Source organism: Artibeus jamaicensis, unplaced genomic scaffold, assembly GCF_021234435.1.
Source record: "Artibeus jamaicensis isolate MK-2021 breed Jamaican fruit bat unplaced genomic scaffold, CSHL_Jam_final scaffold_916, whole genome shotgun sequence".
Lineage (NCBI taxonomy): Eukaryota > Metazoa > Chordata > Mammalia > Chiroptera > Phyllostomidae > Artibeus > Artibeus jamaicensis.
Window position 1 is genome coordinate 39153767 of NW_026522059.1, and position 20450 is coordinate 39174216.

Here is a 20450-nt window from a genome sequence, read left to right on the forward strand (position 1 = left end):
CCAGGTCTCCAGTGGGGGGCCTGTGAGAGTCAACCACAGATTGATGCTTCCCTCCCTCTCTTTCTCCCTGCTTTCCCCTCTCTCTAAAAATAAATATATATATAATCTTTTTTAAAAATAGTAAAAGTAGTTGAGGCTGAAAAACCTTCCAGTCTTGAAGTTAATAGCAGTTTCACCCTCTGGGGTAGAAACTGGAATTTACCTTTGGAGCCAAACTGCTAAATCAGTTTTTGTAAACATCACTTCAATGAGCCTTTTAATTGTGTGGGTATAAGGGCAAGTAAATACTCACTGTTTTTCTTAAAGAAGGCCAAAATGCAATGAAGTAACCCAAATGCAAATGATTTGAACAGTCTATTTAGTAATGTAAATTGGGTTTATCTTAAACTCCATTATGCTCCTGCAGAGTTATAATTCTTTTCCTCAATTTAGATTTAGAATTTCTTATGTCTGAAAATTGCTGGTTGTTCTCGGGAGATGTGTTGATGGGTCCTTGCCCAGGCATTTGTTTACAGGAGGAATGAAACCCTGGCTGAGGGAAGGGTGTGAAGCATCATTCTACTCCTCACTGCATGCTAAAGAAAAGGCTGTAAAGGAATTGTATTTAGCTTGAGCTAGTGCTTCCAGGCTGGATTCTTGGCGACCCACACGTGCAACTGCATAGGACTACACAGCCTGATGTTAATAAATGTGGTCGGGGCAGGTGGGGGTGGGCGGTGGTGACTGGACCTGCTAAGCCATGGGAGCCTCACATACTTAAAAGTGATGGTAAGGGGATGGGTGTCCTTAGTACCATTCATCCTGGCAAGACGTTCCTAAATTAGGAAATAGGGGCTTGAGGACAATGTTTTTCCCTCTCCAGGCCTGGGTGCCGTCCTGAGTCTGGACTCCCTAGCATGAACTTTATAGGAGAATTTGTGGTAGAGTGAACTGACCCATATGGAGGCAGGAACCACTTATTTCATGAATCTGAGGTCATGTTGTAACCTGTGGGCTCTAAGAATAGCAACTTTTAGTCGTGGTTTGACATTATTCTCTGTGTGATGCTTGTGTTACCCTCAAGCATTGAATGAAGTTTTGTTCAAAAGCTATAGCCTGGCCTCTGCTGTGCTGTGGGGAATTAAGATGCGCCCATTGAGGGTTCACAGTGAGAGGTTTTGGGCTTGATAGGTACTTTCTCTAAGTCCCAAGAGGATCTGAATAGCAGCCCTCTGCAGAGAAAACAGCTGCGCCCATTGGAGAAGTGCAGCAGCAGCAGCGGCAGCCACGTGGAGGCCCATGAAGGCAGCCGGCCAGTTCACACATGAAGCAGTGCCCTGGGGAACTCTGAAAAATAACCTTGAGAAATAATAAGAAAAACCCAGCCGAAGGACATTCCACAAACGACTAGGCAGCACTCAAGAATGTGACTTTTGTAAAAGGCACAGAGAGGCTGTGAGTTCATTCTAGAGTGAAAGAGACAAGTAACATGACAAATGAAATGTATGACCCTAGACTGACTCCTGGATAAAAGAAATAAATGCCAGAGAGGACATTTCATTATTGAGAATAAATATGGGATTGTTTTGTACAATACCAACATATCACTGTTAAATTTTCCTCAGTTTGATTATTGATTGTGGTTACTTAAGAACATGCTCTTGTTCTTAGGAGGTCTTTATGTCTTTAGGAGATGTGATCAGGTGTTTAGAAATTAAAGGTCATGATGTCTACAACTTATTCTCAAATGGTTTAACCAAAAGTTAATAGTAGTAATAATATACTTCTATTACCATAGCAGTAATGTGTGTATGGAAAGGGGGAGAAAGAGAAAAACAAATGTGGCACTAAAGCTCAGTAATTTCATGAGTGAGGACTCAGTGCCTAGTAATTTATTATCAAAAGCATTATTTTAGATGTATCAGATAGTACATCTGGGTAAGGTCTGGGACCTACAAGTGACTTTATTTGGTAATATCTCAGTAAGGCTTGAAATACACAAGCCATATGCTTATAATACTTAATGCTACATTCATAAGCACTGATAAGCATGAATACCACATAATAATGTTTCCTTTACCCTTTATCCTGGAACAATGATTTACAGGTAGAGCTTCTAATTTCTTCATTTTATATTATGATGTAGAATAGGTGTGCTAACTGGCATGATTGGTTTGATTGCTATCCTAAAAACATAATTGAGTTAACTCATTTTTGCACCCCTAACACCTAGTAATGTTCTATAATAATAGTGGTTAAGAGTTGAACTGAATGAATAGCTGGGTAAACAAAACTTAAAGGGGGAACGAACTTCTGCCACTCAGTAAGATACACAGCCTGGACAAAAAGGAGATTAAAAAATGGACGAATCTTCCTAACAAGATCAATGGACAGACCCTGCCTAGAAATATGTCTTTTGTGCTGTGGTATCCTTTTTAACCCAGATTTGCATGTGGCTTTAATCTGCTTCCTCTATGACTTGAAAATGCACTGGCCTTATTCCTTCTTAATCGGGGATCTCAGCATTGTCTCTCCTTTCGAGTTCAACCTTGTTTCTGGCATTTGCTAAGTCTGTCTGTTAGATGGATCCAACACTTTAAGAGCTGAAAATCTTGATTTCTGCCATGCATTTCCCTCCCTGAGAACTAATAAGTTAGGGACCACATTGAAGTGAATGTCAAGCCCATTCCAAATTATTGACCAAAACATATAATTCCTGACTGGGAAGAAATAACTAGCAAACCATATTGTAGAGCCTGTATTCCAGTGCAGCGTGTTGAGTGCTTTGTAAGCAGTAACGTCAAGGAGGCATGACTTTGGAGGTGTTAACCCAAAGCCAAAGTAGATGTCTGTCCATTGTAAAAACTAAAACCATTCATTTTTCTTTTTCCCCATTTTTGTGGTTGCCGTGTATATACATACAAGAATTCTTACAATATTAGGGAACTGTTATTAACTTACTCTTTTCCCAGTATCCTGACATTATTAAAATTATATTTAAATGTGATTTCATGAATAAATAAAAGAATGTTTAGTTTCTAGATGTATTCAGTTTTAAGTGTTGCCTCAACCTTTGATTTAAAGGTAGCTGTCCACTTCATAAAGAACAAAATTAAAGGCAATAACAGTAGTAATTTATGTTTAGAGTTGAAGAATATGGCAGAGATAGTCTATATCCAGCAGTTGGTAAAAAGTTACATATATAAAAGGGGATTATTCCTTTTCCATTTTTTGTTGTGTTCTCTGCCCAGGTGATGATCATCATATTGCAAAAGCTAAAACGAAACTTCTCATTCAGACCTGGTTAAGAGAGGATGTGATGAGAACCCCTGACTGCTTGAAATGCAGAGATAATTGTGCCACTGTCCATGATCACTGTGGGCAAGAGGGTAGGTATTGAATAAGGGCACATGGTCTCCTAATTTTCAGACAGGAAGATCATGAATGACAGCAAGACATTTTAATGCATTTATTCAACAAACACTTTATCGAAAATGTTCATATGTAACAAGTACTATGCTAAGACCTGAGTTTTTTGTTAAAAAACATGGTTCCCACAGAAGGGAGGCACTTGAACACATAATAGAATAAACATTTGGAAAGTGCATTGATGTTGATTGGCATAGGATATCATCAGGTGACCAGAGCTGTAGGTCTGAACATGGTCTTACAAATTAGAACAACTTGAGGTTGATACTGGCTATCTCAAGTCATGTGAATCTGAAAAAGTGATTAAATTACCTGTACCTCATTCTCCATCTGGGAGTAAAATCCACCTCATAGGCTTGTTATAGAAGTTAAATGAAGTAAGGTAAGTAAAGAACTTAATACAATGCCTGCAACAGAGTAGACACTCAATAAAATGGTAATGATTGTTATTATTATTATACCTATAAACTGTGTCTCATTAGTGTTAATACTGGGCAAAATTAGAAAACTGTCAAGTAATGTTTCTCGTAAAAATGAAAGATGTGGCCACTGGGTCATATCATAACGGGTTCACTAACAAATCAGGTACAAATAACCACGTTTCTTTTTTGACATGGTTACCACCATGCCTAGTTACTAACAAGCCAGATAAAAAGAGGTAAGTAGACATAGTGTGAGTGGATTTTAGCAAGGCAGCCAGCATGGTCTTTCCAATCACTCCATTAGGAGTTTTGGGAATCTAGGTTAGGCCAGGTGATGATACAGCTAGGTGGGCTCACATGTGGTTGATGGCCTTACCAAAGGGTGATGGAAATGTGAAGAGAACTAAATGTACTGGGCCATTTTTTTCCATATGAATTCAAAAATTTTATGAACAAATTAGAAAAGAGCTTTAAGGGTAGTCTGATAAAATATGACTTCTCATTAGAAGAGATAAGTAATATGTTTCATTATGGATTCAGGACCCAAAATGAGCTCTCTCCACAGAGCAGAAAAACAGGTCTAGTTTCTTTGAATTTTTTTCTACATGTAATCTTCAAGATAGTTATGATTATTATAGACTACATGGTCTGAATTCATAAAGAAAACAATAAACCTGAAGTGCTCTACTCCAGACTAAAAGCGGGGAAAATATTAAAGTATTAATTTAACAATGTATTAGAGCTGTATTCCTTCTACAGATAGGGAGACCCTGTGCTTTAAATCATACAGTATTTCACTGTTACACTCAATATGCATATGATAAAAGAAGAATTCATCTCAGCTTCTTGATGTTCCAGTTTTATCATTTTGGTAGATAGCTGAAACTTTTGGCAACAAAATACAAGCTTTCTCTCTGAAATTTTTTTAAAAGCAGTTCGTAGCAGGTAGTCATGTCCTAGGGCACTGCTTTTCTTTCTTGTTTTTATTTCATTTATTTTTTTAGAGAGATGGGAAGGGAGGGAGAAAGAGGGAAAGGAACATCAATGTGTGAGAGAAACAGCTATTGGTTGCCTCTTGCATATCCCCAACTAGGAATCTAGCCTGCAACACAGGCATGTACTCTGACTGGGAATCAAACCAGTGACCTTTTGGTTCACAGGCCAGCACTCAATCCACTGAGCCACACCAACCAGGGCTGAATTTTTTGATAAGCTTCCAAATTACACCCGGATTTTCACCTCAAAATTAAAATAAAGCAATTGACTACTCAAACTTTCCATTTAGTGTTTAATAAAAATTTGCGTTAGTGTTTGCATAGGATTATGCCTTAAACCACAATTTATTTGGCTTCTCTCTCTTTTTTTATTTAATTGTTGTTCAAGTACAGTTTTCTATCTTTTACTCCCATCCCAGCCCACCCCCCAGTGCTCCCCACCTCCCTCCCATTTCCACTCCCCTTAGTTGTTGTCCATGTGTCCTTCATATTAGTTCCTGTAAATCCTTCCCCCTTTTTTCCTGAAATTACCTCCCCTCTCCCCTCTGGTCACTCTTTTGGTGGATTCATATAAGTTATGTTGAGTTGAAAATATGTTGTCTCAAAAGAAAATATAGCATGTACTTAAGTGGGGCAGATACTTGTTACAATCTTTCTACTCCTTGGAACCTCAATAACAGCCTTTCCAGATACAAAAAAGCCAAGTGAATCTATACAATAATCTATGCATAATCAATCAACAGGAGCTTACTTCTAGAATACATTAGTCCCTCCTTGCACTGCCTGTTAACTTTGTAAAGAACAACCGTTGAGGCAGCGACCCAGTGCCTCATTGCTCAGTCCAGTGGTGATCAGTGTTGATGTACTCACAGGAGAACCTCTGCTGGGTGGGCTAGAGTGCCCCCCAAATCCCTGTCTTTCCCATAATCTCCAAATATCTGAAAAAGGGATCTTTACAAATAGAATCAGTTAAGATGAGATCATATTGGAGTAGGGTGGGCTCCAAATCCAACCTAAATGGTGGTGTATAAGGAGAGAAGAAACACAGACAACACATGGAGGGAAGGCGATGTGAAGACACAGACACACAGGGAGAACACCAAGGGGTGACAGAGGCAGGGACTGGAGTGATGCGACATCTACAAACCAAGGAACGCCAAGGAAGGGTTGCCTGCAATACCAGAAGCCGCACCAGGAGCAGATTCTCCCCTAATGCCCTTGAGAGAGTGTAGCTCTGCCACAACCTTAATCTCAGACCTTTAGCCTCCAGAACTGTGAATTTAATGCTCTTCATTCTCAGCTCGGACATCTCTGCCTAGGAGGCTTTCCCTGCCCATCTTCAGTGCTCTCTGTACACTCTACACTTCGCCCAACATTGTTCATCCCTCAGTGTCTCACTTGTTTGCGTAGCAAACAGGAATTTCACTGTTTCCCACTCAGGTACAAGAAATGTCACATTCCATTATTTCTAAAATTAAAAGTAAATGTGCTCCTCATTCTCATCCTCTTGAATCATAAGAATTCAATCATTAGGCTTCCTCCCTGCCCCACCCTCTTGTGAGATGACCCAAGAATTGTGAGTTCATGTAATAACAGAAAACTGGTTCTCCAGCTGCATGAAGCTGCAGCTGTATGCTGACCTATGGGTACTGGTTGTCCCATGAACTCAGGGACAACCACACACCCCAGCAGACCTCTCCACCAACTGCAGGAGGACACAGAGACCTCACTGCCAATCAGAGCCTCAACATGAACTGGCCAGTCTGGACTGACTCCTTACTAAGGCAGAGTATTCTCCACTCCAGCGTAAATATAGGAACTCCTCAAACTTGTTACTTTCATTTACATGTAGAGAAATCTCCACGCATGTACACACACACACACACACACATTTTCATGGGAACATATTTAGAGTAGCCAAAAAGTAGAAGCAACTCAAGTGTCCATTGATAGATGAATATATAAACAAAATGTAGTATATATATATAATGCATTATTATCCTTGAGAAAGGAATGAAATTCTTACATGTGCTACAAAATGCATAAACCTTGTGGGTACATGCAAACAGAAATAGGCTACTCCCAAAAGGACAAACACTGTATGATTCTACTTATATTACAGTAGTCATGTACAGGTACTTATGGTAGTCAAATTAAGACACAAAATAGAATAGTGGTTGCCAGGGACTTGGGGGAAGGAGAAATAAGGAGTTTTTGTTTAATGGATCTAAATTCTCAGTTTTGGAAGACAAAAAGAGTCCTGGAGATGGGTGGTAGTGATGGTTGAACAACAGTGTATATGTACTTAATGCTGCTGAGCTATACAACTAAAAATGGCTAGGATTTTGTGTAAATTTACGTACATTTTACATTTATGTACATTTAAATTTGTAAAGGGAATTTAAGGGGAAAAAGGGGGAGGGATTTTGAGGAACAAGTATGAAAGACACAGGGATGAAGACTGGGGGGGGGAATGGGAGGGAGGGGGGAGACCGGGCGGGGCGGGGATGGGAGAAAGAGATTTAAAAAAATGTACTTGAAAAGTACCTAAATAAAATTTAATTTAAAAAAATTTTGTAAACTTTTACAAATTTAAAAATTTGTACAAATTTTTAAATGCTATAAAAAACCCAAACAAGTGAGTCTGACTTATAGTCAGTTTTATTACTGTTTTTTAAAATCTCTGCAGACAATTTTCCTTCTTCTTGCCTGAGCTCAGGACAGACCACACCCATACCCACCCCTTGGTATTCTCCTGGACTTTGGGCAAGTTACTTAACTCCCTGGAGTCTCAGTTTCCTTGTTTGAAAGATAAAGATAATAATTTCTTCAAGGAGTTTTGAGAGAATCAAATAACTGCTCTTGGTACATATAAATGCTTGGTAGTGCTATTGGTGTGTTGGTATTTAAATGATTTTAGGTGCCATGACATCAGTTAAGGCAGGTAAGTGATAGATAATGTTGGCAGAACTGGAAACTGGCAGTGTGATAAATGGGTCCTTCATTAGGAGAGAATTCTGACAGCATGTAAGAAAGTGCAGTTGTGACCTACAGTTTCACTTTGGTAAAAATGAGTTTTATTGAGGGCCCAGCCCCATCTCACTGCCTCTGTGGCCCACCAACTCCAAGCAAACATTCTGCCCACCCTTGAAATGAGTAGGGGTCGGCCTAGCAGATTTATCGTACTCCCTTTGGCTGAACAGCACCTGAAGGGTAAACTGAGACACCAGCCCCAGCAACATTACCAGTGTCTTCTTGATCTGCTTACAGCTCTCTTGACAACAGTTGGGAAATTAGAGAACATGAAGCGATAGCAGCAATGTTTAGTTCTCATTAGGGCTTCCTCTCTTGTAAAGTTGTAGTGATAGTTTTTAGAATACTTTTCTTTACGGAATTTATTAATTCTCAGAGGCAACATCTCGTTCTGCAGCATGCAGGAAGTTGTTCTTGTTCCTGCAGAAACAGGATATCATCAACCACATCTGACATGACAACACAGGGAGGAAACCAGTGCCTTTGCTAAGTGTGTGCGGCCAGCTGCCGTTACAAGAGTCTTCAAAAAACTGTCGGACAGAATAGAAAAGTCAGTACACTGTACGCAGCACATACCACACAAAATAATTACTACAGCATTTTCAGTTCTAAACCTAAGGACTAGAAACTTAATATACTTTTGACTTTATCGTTTTTATTAATTATGGAAAACAAATGATCCCCATCCCAGCATAAAGGCAGACTATTTCAAACATGTGTTAGTACAAATGATGACGACTGATGGGGATTCTGAGAGGCAATAGCAATGAAGTCATCAAAGTTAAATAGGAAAAACTACTTTTTTCTAAAGAGTGAATAAAAAATATACTGAGCCATGTTTTTTCAAAGGTTGTAAAGACAAGTGATATAAAGAAAGTTATCTTCAGTGTCTTCTTTGACACACGATAAACAAATATCCACAGTGAATCTAGGCAGAAGTTTCTTTTTTTTTAAACATTTTTTTATTGATTATGCCATTACAGTTGTTCTATTCCCCCCTCCTTTCCCCTCCACCCTGCACACCCCTCCCCCACCATTCCCCCCTTTAGTTCATGAACATGTGTCTCAAGTTCTTTAGATTCTGTATTTCCCATACTATTCTTACTCTCCCCCCTATCTACTTTCTATCTACTGTCTGTGCTACTTATTTTCTGTACCTTCTCCCCCCTTCTCCTTCTCCCACTCCCCTGTTGCTAATCCTCCACATGATCTTCATTTCTATGGTTCACTCCTGATCTAGCTGTCCTCTTAATTTGCTTTTGTTTTAGGTGTGGTTGTTGATAACTGTGAGTTTGCTGTCCTTTCACTGTTCATCTTTTTTTATCTTCTTTTTCTTAGTTAAGTCCCTTTAACATTTCATATAATAAGGGCTTGGTGATGATGAACTCCTTGAATTTGGTCTTATCTGAGAAGCACTTTATCTGTCCTTCCATTCTAAATGAAAACTTTGCTGGATAGAGCAATCTTGGATGTAGGTCTTTGGTTGTCATGACTTGGAATATCTCTTTCCAGCCCCTTCTTGCCTGTAAGGTCTCTTTTGAGAAATCAGCTGACAGTCTGATGGGAACTCCTTTGTAGGTGACAGTCCCCTTAGCTCTTGCTGCTTCTAGGATTCTCTCCTTCATTTTAATCTTGGCTAATGTAATGATGATGTGTCTTGGTGTGTTTCTTCTTGGGTCCAGCTTCTTTGGGACTCTCTGAGCTTCCTGGATTTCCTGGAAGTCTATTTCCTTTGCCAGATTGGGGAAATTCTCCTTTATTATTTGTTCAAATAGGGTTTCCACTTGTGACTGTTCCTCTTCCCCTTCTGGTACCCCTATAATTCAAATGTTGGAACATTTAAAGATGTCCTGGAGGTTCCTAAGCCTCTCCTCATTTTTTGAATTCTTGTTTCTTCATTCTTTTCTGTTTGGTCATTTTTTCCTTCTTTCTGGTCTACTCCCTTGATTTGAGTCCCAGTTTCCTTTCCATTACTGTTGGTTTCCTGTGCATTACCATTCATTTCAATTAGTTTAGCTTTCATATGTTTCTCTAATTTGTGACTATAATCAACCAGTTCTGTGAGCATCCTGATGACCAGCGTTTTGAACTGTGCATCTGAAAGTTTGGCTATTTCTTCATCACTTAGATTTATGGGCTCTGGTTCTCTGAGTTGTTCTTGAGCCATTTTTGGTTTGTTCGTGCCCATTAAGTATGAGGAGGGGAGCCCTAGTTGTTTACCAGGGCTGGGCCACTCACGTTGCTGGTTTGTGATGCTGTATGTGGGGGCGGGGTCAGAGAGGGAGCAATGGCGGTCCTCTCTGCTCGCCAGTCCGGCCCACCATCCTGGCCTGTTTATCCGAGCGGAAAGGTGCGAGCCTGCTGCCCTGCCCTGTGCGCTCTCAATGCTCACCTCTTCACTGTTTTATCTGCACGCAAATGCTCCACCAACCGCAGACAGCCAGCTGCGCCTCTTCCCTGTGTCCGTCCGTAGCTAGTCCGCACCACACCTGGGATCTGCGCCCTCGGCTGCTTGCGCACACCCGGTCAGGGATCTTTTTTGCCAACCCACTCCGCTGCTGGCTTCGCTCCTCTTACTGGTTTAGCTGAGCATTTAGTTGTCTTTGGACTTCGTATTGTCGATTTTCTGTGTGGTTAGGTTGTGTTTATTATCGTTAAAACTTTGTTTTTAGATTTGGTTGTACGCGGACGCAAGGTATTTCTACCTACGCCTCCATCTTGGTGGAAGTCCAGAAGTTTCTTAATCGAAGGAAATTTTAAAAGGCTACCATTTGAAGGACAAAATGAGTTTTCAGCACCACCGCTGCCACCACATCTTTTCCCCTGGATCCTGGTGTAAATGTAGAGGGAACTGTTTTGAAGTGTAACTCAAGCTTGGAGAAGAAACAGAAAATCATATAACCTTAATTAGGCATATGATTCTTACTGATGAGAGGAAGGAAGGGAGAAAGTAAACAAAAAGGAAAAGAGGGAGAGAGACTCACTGGAGTCTTTCTTATTCAAATAGTGTTTAAAGAGCTGTAACATCAGCATCACCTGGGGACTTGATAGAACTGCAGACTCCCAGCAATCTCTTCCTTACCCCTAGACTTATGGAACCAGAATCTACATTTTCATAAGATCCTGCAGATGGTCTGTAGTGCATTAGAATTAGGAGCACTGTGTTCCAGAACAGTGCCAAGACCAGACAGTTCCAGGGCCTCGGCCACGCTCTCTTTCATATCGAGATCTGGTGTCCCAGCTAGAGAAAGCTGAGACAGCCCAGGATAGATAACAGATCAGGAGCAAGGTGGTTACCAGAGCTGAGAGAGGGCCCAGACATGGGGCACAGACCATGTCTGTGGCCATGTGGAAGGCATAGGCCATGGGACTGAGGCTTGTGCCCCGGATTGTGGCTGGAAACCAATCCCAAATCCCTGCCACTGGGAGGGCTCTGTGTGGTTAGAAATCATCTCTGGAAGCCAAAGGGTTGAGTGACACCTTCCCTGTGTGTCTGCTTGGCTATCACCAAAGTCATTTTGTGTGTGTGTGAATTCTGTCCCTCTCACACAACAGTGCTTTAAATCTGAGATTACTCTTGATAGCAGCACATAAATATTTGTAAATTAAAACAAAAGCCAGGTGACAAATGAAGCATTGCTGAAGCAAGAGAGAATTTAGGAAATATTGCATTAGAAGGGCTCTTCGCAACTTGGGAGGCGGACTGTCACCAAAGAATTATCAAAGATGGAGACACTGCTGTTTACTCTGAGGGACACATCTACCAATAAACCTCAAACTGAGGAACACCCATTAGTGAATTCCCACTCCAGCAGGCCCCATATAAGGGAGATGTCAATAAGGACAAACAAGTAAGCCCTTCCTCCTGCAAAACAGGATGTCATTCTATTGCCAATCAACACATAAAAAGGAAAATACTTTATAGATGTCAGTGAATCAAATGATACTTCGACACATTCTCAATCTAGAAATTTTCACACAGCCAAAATAAATAAGCTGAAGCTCTCTTGAACAAGGAAATGTATCACTACAACCTAAAATGATTTGTTCTACAGAAAATATGAAATCCTCCCTTTTCTGCAGGATCTTGGGACTTCTCACCAGGAGAGCACCATGTGGTCAACAATCTTCCAAGCTGTGCCAAGTTCCATTCCATTGTTAGAGTAACCTAACCTGCCAAATGGGATGTCTTTGTTTGCCTTCATCCAAGGACATATTTCTCTTTATAGTCAGGAAAAAGTGGTTTTTTACAGATTTTATTTATTTACTTTTAGAGAGGGGGAAGGGAGGGAGAAAGGCAGGGTGAGAAATATCAATGTGTAGTTGCCTCTCACACGCCCCCTACTAGAGACCTGGCCTGCAACCCAGGCATGTGCCCTGACTGGGAAGGAAAAAGTGATTTTAAGTAATAATGTTACACAAGGGATAGAATGGCGAGGGCCTTAGAGAAAATCCCTTCCAATAACCAGAGTATACCACAAGTTCTTGGAACCCATTCCTTGCTTCATATTTGGCATTAACCAATTTCTTGTCCCTGTCTAGACAAATGCTATATGTTGCATAAGCAGTGAATTTCTACATAAAGACTCTATTCATCTAGACTAAAACTGTGTCGATGTGCAGACTTTTAAGATCCAAGAGCGGCCTTTGTGCAGAGAAAGAACTATTTACAATTACCTTGGTTTAAAATAATATTTACTTATTAACATTGCAAAATTTAAAACCCAATTTTCTAGCATTTTAAGTGTAATTTGCGAGCCATGCTAACCTATTTAATATTCTAATAAAATATGAATCATTTTTATTTATTCTTTTTTTTATCCTCACCCCAGCACATTTGCTCATTGTTTTTTAGAGAGAGATAGAGAGAATCATTAATGTGAAGCATTCAGCAGTTGCCTGCCACATGTACCCCAACCAGGGGCATCGAATTCACAACCTACGTTATGTCCCCTGACTGGTAAGTGGACCTACAGCCTTTTGGTCTACAGGATAATGCTCCAACCAACTGAGCCATGCTGGCTAAGACTCATTTTTATTTATTATTTAACCAATATTTGATTAACTCAAGCTAAACAGGCTAAATTCTTTTTAATAATAATTCCCATTTATAAACTTAGTTAATTTCCCAAGTTATTTAGTCACTTTCTTAAATATTTTAACTATATTTTATATATTTACTCTTCTCTCTTAAGACTTCAAGTGCTTGACAAGATAAACTAAATCTTTATAAGCAAAACAATTGCTTAAGCCAATAAAAACAATGCAAAAATATGTAGTGAATCTCAAGGTATACCCCAAACATAAAAACTATTTATAAATTAGCTGAATTCCTATGCTTATTAACTTAAAATTATAAGTCTGAAATCAATAATGCAGGTAAAAAGCCAAAAGCATATGGGTAATCTGTTAGCTTCTCTTAAGCATTACAGTTTAATAAATACAATAGATTACCTCAGTACTTACTTGTATACTTTACACAAAAGGATTATTTGTGGGTTGATTACTTTTATTATATCTAAATTTAATTCTAAACTCCATTTGGTTGGAAGGACTTTTACCTGGAAAGAAGCTGAGGTGACTGTGCTGACCATGAGACACAGACACTGTCACCTGTCAGGGAGAGATTCCAGGTGGGGACAGAGCCCCAAGGATGCAGGGTTGTGAAGGGAAGAGCTGTGACAAGAGAAAATTCAAATGCTTTTTCCCTGGCTTTGTTTTACCATTACTCTTTTTTCTTCAGCTTTACTTTTTTCATAATTATAGGTTGATTTCGGTAGATGGAATTCTACAAACCACCTCCCCCCACTCCCTGTGTTAATCCTGACTGATTTAAACTAGTCTCTTTACTGCATGATTGCTCCTGAATCTTTTTAGATCTTCAAACAACCACTCTCCAGCTGTCTAAATGTCACCTCATATCATAAATTCCTCTCAATCTGCTCTCCGGCTTTGTGGCTGGCTACAACTCTAAAAGTCATACTCATAGAAAAATGTTACACTAACCATTAGTATACTCTAAGTCAAATCTTTGAACATCTGCAAACAGATTATTGGAAAGGTTAAGAGAATTGACGTACACCATTTACTAACCATATGACCTTGGGCTGTCACATAATGGGTTGACAAACATATTGACAAGTGTATATTCAAAAACCCCTATAAATATATATAACATACAAAATTTGGTGCTATACTGGAAATATTTAAGATTGTGCTTTTATCGGCTGTTATGCCATGAATATTTTCTCATGTAATTAAATAGTCTCCAGAAATGTAATGAGTGTTGGGAGTTCCACTTCTGAAATGGAGAAAGAATTTTGACCATGGACCCACTCCCCAGCAAAACAACCATATCTTGTGAAAATTATGACACAAACAAACAACTATTTGAGGTCTTTGGAAATTGGCCTACATGCATACACACAGCAAATGAAGAAACACTTACTCAAGAAAACCTAAATATATATACACATGGACGCAGACGATAGTGTGGTGAGGCCAGAGGAGGAGGGGCTGGGTGGAGGTGGACAAAGTGGGGGAGAGGGGATGGGGGATATCTGTAGTAGTGTCAACAATGAAAAAAGAAAAGAAAAAAATCTAAGTATCCATGAGAACAGCGAGTTTATGGCACTTGACTCATTTTCTCCCTTCCCACCCACAGCTCAGAGTGATACAAGTGCCAGTCTAGGTAGATATGGCCAAAAGGATAAGACTGCCCCTACCCTCAGCTCCTGGCCAAGGAATTGGTTATCTCCCTGGGAAAAGCAGGTCCACCAGCATTTCTCATCCTCTTAGTTCCAAATTGCAGAGGCGAAATCCCTAGGGATTACAGCTAAGAGGGTGGAGGCTCCCTTCCTGTATCCAGCCTTCACACAGGAGGTGAAAACTCTATCCCAGGCACAGCAGGCAGAAAACAGTGGGATCCCAACTGACCTCACTGGAGGATATCCCGTCCCTGCCACACATACTCATACATCAGAGGTATCACTCTGATACAAGTAGGCTGGGATCTCTGCTCTCAGCTCTGGAGCAATGGCTTAGAGATTTTGCCCAGGAGGCAGGCAGTGCCTAAGAAAAGAGAGCTCTGAAGTACTACCCAGAGGAACTGACTTTATCTGAAATACAGAGTGAAGAAATTCAAGCCTAAAGGTGCTTTTGAAAACAACAGAGAATTTGGTGGTAAGCAATTAACAGAAAGCTGGTAGCACTGGAGAGCAAGAAGCTAAATTTGGCCAGCTAGAGATTGGTCTCCAAACTACCCCTGCAGATGAACATGAATGTAATTGGGGCAGACTATGGAAGAATGTATGGTCCATAACACTGAACACAGTAAGGTAGTCAGCCAGCAATTAAACTCAGGGTGACTGCACACATGCCCAGGGATATGCCCTCTAAGAGGCAACATACAGGCCTTATATTATGAGGAAATAGACTTGATTAAATAGTCCAGCCAAGTTACTAAACAAATAAACAAGCAAATAACAAAAACAAACTCTGGAATGAGAAACAACAGAATCCAATGTTGCTACAATGTAGTTCCTAAAATACCCAGTTTCCAACAAAAATTATGAGACATGCAAGAAAAAAAAGAAAACAGGAAGTATGACCCATATATGGGAAAGAAAACAAGTACAGAATCTGCCTATGAGCATACCCAGAAGTCAGATTTAATAGATAAAGACTTCAAAGAATTCATTTTAAGTAATGCTCAAAGAACCAAAGGAAGCCTTGCTTAAAGAAATAAAGGGAAGTAGGATGACAGTGTTTCATCAAGGAGAAAGAAATTTTTTAAAAAGGAGCAAATCAAAATTCTGGAGTTAGAAAACACAATAGTTGAAATAAAAATTCAACTAGAGGGGCTCAATAGTATACGTAAGCTGGCGGAAGTTAGAATCAACAGGTTTGAAGATACATCATTATAGATTATACAATCCAAAGAGCAGAAAAAAGAAAATGAAGCAAAACAAACAGCCTCAGAGAAAAGTGGGATACAATTAAGCAGAGCAACATATGTGTAATGGGAGTATCAGAAGGCAAGGGGAGAGAGCACATGAAAAAATACTAAAAGAAATAATAACTAAAAATTTCCCAAAGTTGATGAAAACATTAATCTACATATCTTAGAAGTGCAAAGAACTCCAAATACAATAAACAGAGATATCACATTTAGAAATATCATAGTAAAATGAATTCTATACTTTAAATGGGTGAATGTTAAGGTACATGAAATATATCTCAATAAGGCTGTTACCAGAAAATGTAATGCTGTAATAACTTACCATGACTACAAAATAATCTCTTTTATGGATATGATAATCTGTAACAAATTTAAGCATCAGTTTCTTTTGAATAATTATATTGTTTTTAATTTTAATGATATAATAAGCATCCTTATACATAAAGTTCATCATCTCTAATACTTCCTCAGGATGAATATGTGCACAGATAAAAATTTGAAAAGGAAATATTTTACAATTTTGTGGTGACTTTTATTCTACTTTTCTCCATTTTCTATGCTGTATTACTTTTAATATCGGAAGAAAATTTAAATGATAGTCTTTACATTATTTACATTTACACAAACTTGGAAAGAATTAAGTAGTTGAGTATAATACATACCCAGAAATAAATGAGGCTGTCATACAAGACTCCTTAACAAACTGGCTCCCAAGTTCCTCACCGCTCCTATCTCCCAGCACCACTCATCATTCTCACTAGTGATGCTCCTCACTGAGGCGAAGTCTACTTTGGTCATTAAGAGCACACTCTGTGGCACTGCACTGCCTGGGTCTGGATCCCTGCTCTGTCTCTTGCTAGCTGAGGGACCTAGGGCAAGTGGCTAACTCTCGTTTGTGTCTTAGTTTCCTCATACGTGTAAGGAGGAACATGGTAATCACTTTATATTCCTTACAGGATTAACATGAGAATTAGATGAGTTTCCTAGTTAGGCACAAATAATAGTCAGCCATTATTCTTCTTCTTAACAGTTCTTTCACATCTCCACACTTTTTAGCTTTGTCTAATCCATTCCACCTTGCTTCCTTCTTCTACTTCTTTTCCGACAGCCAAATGCCACTCAGTCTTTAAATTTCAAGCAAAGACTCACCCCTCTCAAACCTCCTTCATTCTGTCAAAGTATTCATTTCACCTCCGGACTTCCAAAGCGTTTATTCATTACTTTTGCCCTCATTGCACATAAAAGAATAACTGTAGTAGAGATGTGATGGAGGCATGAGTGTTCAGAAGAGAAATTTGGAGAGCTTCTATTGGCATATTGCAAAGGAGCACACACTTCATTTTTAAATTGTGAACTTGAAGCAACTAAAGATGGAGAGAATAAAAGTTTTCTGCAATTTGGCATAGAAGTTCCGATTGCTTCCTTCTTAAAGACATTTCCAATGCATTCTTCTCACATGGAGAACAAGAAACAGAAACTTAAATTTTATTCTCTAATCTGGGAAACATCTGTAACCCCAAACCACATTATTCTAGGAGGGAAATGAGACTGAGGAGCGATAAATGACTTAGCAGAATCCCAGGAGGTCAAACCTAAGTGCTTGCAGAGGTGATACTGGCCAAATGTAAATCAATTTAACTCACTGAACTCCAGTATGACTTAAAAAGTGGAGATACCACTACCTTGACAGGTAAGGATGAGTGTTAATAATAATAATATTGTTGGAAAATATTACTGTAATAGGGAAACATCCTCACATCTTCATTCCCGCATCTCTCAGCCTGGTGACCATCCCTCTGGAGAACTTGGAACCAGAGAGTATACCTACAAAGAGAATGGTGAGGTGAAGTACAAGAGTGAAAACAGGACTTTAAACAAAAGTCTACATATTAAAGCTCAAGAACCCTGCCAGCTCCCCTTCTTTGCCTCACTCTAAACATGAGCATCTAGGTTTACACCTTCTAGTAGGAGACTGGAAGATTCTTCCCTGGAGAAACTAACTGCACACACCAGAGAACCATCCTCTGGCTATTGATATATGGGGTTCACAGTGAGAAAGCAGGCTGACCATGCCCCTACGCCAAGGTTTCTCAGCTTAAGCATTGCTAATATTTTAAACCAGATAATTCTTTGTTGGTGAGGGGTGGAGAAGATCAAGGAGGGGGCTTTCTTCCTGGTTTGCAGATGGCCATTTCGCTGTCTCCTCACATGGAGACGATGCAGAGAAAGGAGAGAGGAATTGAGCTCTCTCAAGCCTTTTCTTTAAAGGACACTAATCCATCAGGAGGACTCCACCCACATGACCTAATTACCTCCCAAAGGTCCCGTTTTCAAATACTGTCATATTGGAGATTTGGGTTTCAACATATGAATTTTGAGGGGATACCTTCAGTTAGAAGTACCTGACCTCTTTTTTTTACCCTGACAGCTAATTGCCTGACTTGACATAAACAGTCTCTGTAGCACGTTCCACTAACAATCAACAGATGAAGCAATTTGATATACATACATACAAAAATTAGGTTTCCTTTCTACACTATACACAAATGAATTCCAGATTAATTAAATGAACATATAAAATAACTTTATAATCCTGAGATGAGAGAGGCATTCTTAAATGAGGAAAAAGAAGAATCCATGATTTTTGTTGTGTACCATCTAAATTTTATCCACTAGTCACCATTGGCAAAGTACCTAGAGTTATGCCATTTTTTAAGGTTTTTTTTTTAATTATCATCCAAGGATATGTTCACTGATTTCTAGAGAGAGAAAGGGAAAGAGAGAGAGATCAGTTGCCTTCTGTATGCACCCTGACTGGTGATTGAACCTGCAACCTACGTATGGGCCCTGACCAGGGATAGAACCCACAACATTTTGGTCTTTGGGATGGTGCTCCAACCAACTAAGCCACCTTGTCAGGGCTAGAGTTATGATATTTTTAAGGGCCTCTGGTAGTGTAAATTATAGACATGAAAAAAAACAATAATACTGGCTCCAAATTTTTTAAACATTTAATTAAATGTTTAAAAAATATAATATGTAGGCTGGACATCTCTAACTTCTTTCAATGGTTATATGAATTACATATATAAATAAAATATAGTTTATATCATAAGAAGAAAAACAATATTTTATACCTAATAAAATTGGAAGACTATAAAAATTACTGCTACTCTTTAAAACTTCAAAAGAGTGTACTCTTTTGTGGAACATGGGAGCAGTTTAGTGAGGTTGATTGGATACAGGGAAGAAGATGGGTGCTGGCTTGTCTCTGAGAAGCTCTGGTTACTCCCAAACGCCCCTGTCATACTGCCCAGAGTCAGCTCCCTTTGGCCCTCACCCTGTTCTCCTGTGAAGATGTTACTTGTCAGTGGTATAGGTAGCAGAACTACAAAACAACTCTTCAAAATGTGAAACTGTTTTCTGGCTTTAGGCTTACTTTTTTCTTCCCAGAGTTATGCTCTTCATTCTTTCTCAAAGTAAACCTGGAAATCGACCCATACTGTGCAGTTTTATGCATAATGCATGCCTAGTGAAACACAGTAAAGCCCAAATAAAGTCAGCTTCATTTTCCCTATTATGGTGCTATTCCCTCCTAATAATCTCCTTGGAAAGCAGTATCTGATTTTGTAACATTTGTCTGCCAATTATCTTAATGATTCTACATACCAGCACTTTACCAGGATCTGTAATTGACAGTACCAATTATTCATAATTGTAACTTTTTATAACCACATTTGCATTTACGTCACCTCTCTATCCATTTTACAGTGAGAAAAGAAAGAGGACAAATGAAAAAGAATTAGTTCCTCTTTTGCTTCTTCCCAACAAGTACACGAACAGCAGATAAAAAATTCAGGACTTTTTAAAAGTCCTTAATTGCTTAGTTGTATGCCTTTTATTTTTTTTATTTTTAAATTATTTTATTGTTGTTCAATTACAGTTATCTGCATTTTCCCCCACCACTCCCCCCCCACCCCAGCCAAATGCACTTCCCTCCCTTGCTTCCACCCTCCCCCTTGGTTTTGTCCATGTGTCCTTTATAGTTGTTCCTGAAAACCCTTCCCCCCTTTATTCCCTCTCCCCTCCCCTCTGGTTACTGTCAGATTGTTCTTAATTTCAATGTCTCTGGTTGTATTTTATTTGTTTTTTTCTTTTGTTGATTATGTTCCAGTTAAAGGTGAGATCATATGGTATTTGTCCCTCACCACCTGGCTTATTTCACTTAGCATAATGCTCTCCAGTTCCATCCATGCTGTTGCAAAGTTGTATACCTTTTATAGTTAAACTCATATCTAAGCAGTTATTTGAGTATATCAAAATTAAAATTCTTCTATTCATCCTATTATAGAACTTCTTACATTCAATTGTAATTAACTTTTCCACAATCATCTCCCCAAACTTCTTAATAAGTTATTTATCTCCATATCCTTAGAAATAGCATGTTCTTAGCTCCTATTAGATGTTTAATACATGTTTCTTAACTAATTTGTACTGACCCATTGAATTGATATAAAAATAATTAAAAACTATCATAATGTCTCTTCAAATAATAGCTGCCTTTGTAGTGCACCTCAAAGCTACCGTAATCCACCTTCGGTGATTCTCTTCTTTGTGTACTGCACCATAATT

General features: G+C 39.2%; 1 long non-coding RNA gene across 1 annotated transcript in view; it reads right to left on the reverse strand.

Annotated features, from left to right (window-relative positions):
• The window catches only part of LOC128626741 (uncharacterized), a 32670-nt gene extending 15424 nt beyond the window's left edge, over positions 1-17246 (reverse strand). Inside the window, exon 1 of the long non-coding RNA XR_008390794.1 lies at positions 16968-17246. This is a non-coding gene — a long non-coding RNA (uncharacterized LOC128626741). The remainder of the gene's footprint in view (positions 1-16967) is intronic.
• Positions 17247-20450: the final 3204 nt, after the last annotated feature.